Source organism: Phyllobates terribilis, unplaced genomic scaffold (genome assembly GCF_046119375.1).
Source record: "Phyllobates terribilis strain yellow unplaced genomic scaffold, ASM4611937v1 Scaffold_13__5_contigs__length_258822181, whole genome shotgun sequence".
NCBI classification, from domain to species: domain Eukaryota; kingdom Metazoa; phylum Chordata; class Amphibia; order Anura; family Dendrobatidae; genus Phyllobates; species Phyllobates terribilis.
The window spans coordinates 185,415,066-185,415,783 of record NW_027362773.1 but is presented as its reverse complement, the minus strand read 5'-3'; the positions used below and the strand labels follow the sequence as shown (position 1 = coordinate 185,415,783).

Sequence of the window (718 nt, the reverse complement as noted above, 5' to 3'; positions counted from 1 at the left end):
TTGCAATTTCTTTTTTTCTCACCTTTTTTCCAGCTAATATATCCAGCACGCTTATTATTAGCCAGATTTAATCAACATTTTAAAACTGTCCTTGTTGTAATATCATGGAACTTTAAGCACACTTGTGGAATAAAAAGGGAGGAAATATTAATTTACCAATGTGTATTAGTTATACATTTGCAGAACAGCTTTAGAACTTGTTTTCATCATAATGCATGAATTTCCCATCTTCCACTGAGATTTGAACTCAGATCACTGGATTCAGAGTGAATTTCTCACATTTCCACAATTTACACATGCTCTTTTACCATTTTCAAAAGAAAATCCAGCCATCTCCATCAGTCATATGGTTCTATGGTGTAATGGTTAGCACTCTGGACTCTGAATCCAGCCATCTGAGTTCAAGTCTCAGTGAAACCAGAGAAGTTCTTTGTGCACAGTGGTTTTATCTTTTCTGCTCACACTCAATTTGCCAATGCACATGGTTTAACATAAAAAGAGAAAGTTGAAATCCACATGGCAAATAAGATCTACACTCCCTGATAGAAGTTATGTCGCTTATCCATGTTATGTAAATAAAAGCTTATAACCTGATGTTAATTTCATCCATTGGTTTTATAAATTACTCTTTTGAAAGCTGAAACCCTTCCAAATTTGGTTTAGGTTAAGAAAATAAATTGTCATCAATGCTGAAATATTGATAATTAAATGAACACAG

General features: G+C 33.4%; 1 non-coding gene across 1 annotated transcript; it reads left to right on the top strand.

The window, feature by feature from the left end:
• The first annotated feature begins 348 nt into the window (after positions 1-348).
• On the top strand, positions 349-420 carry TRNAQ-CUG (transfer RNA glutamine (anticodon CUG)). The gene has a single exon. It is a non-coding gene; the product is annotated as a tRNA-Gln (tRNA).
• Positions 421-718: the final 298 nt, after the last annotated feature.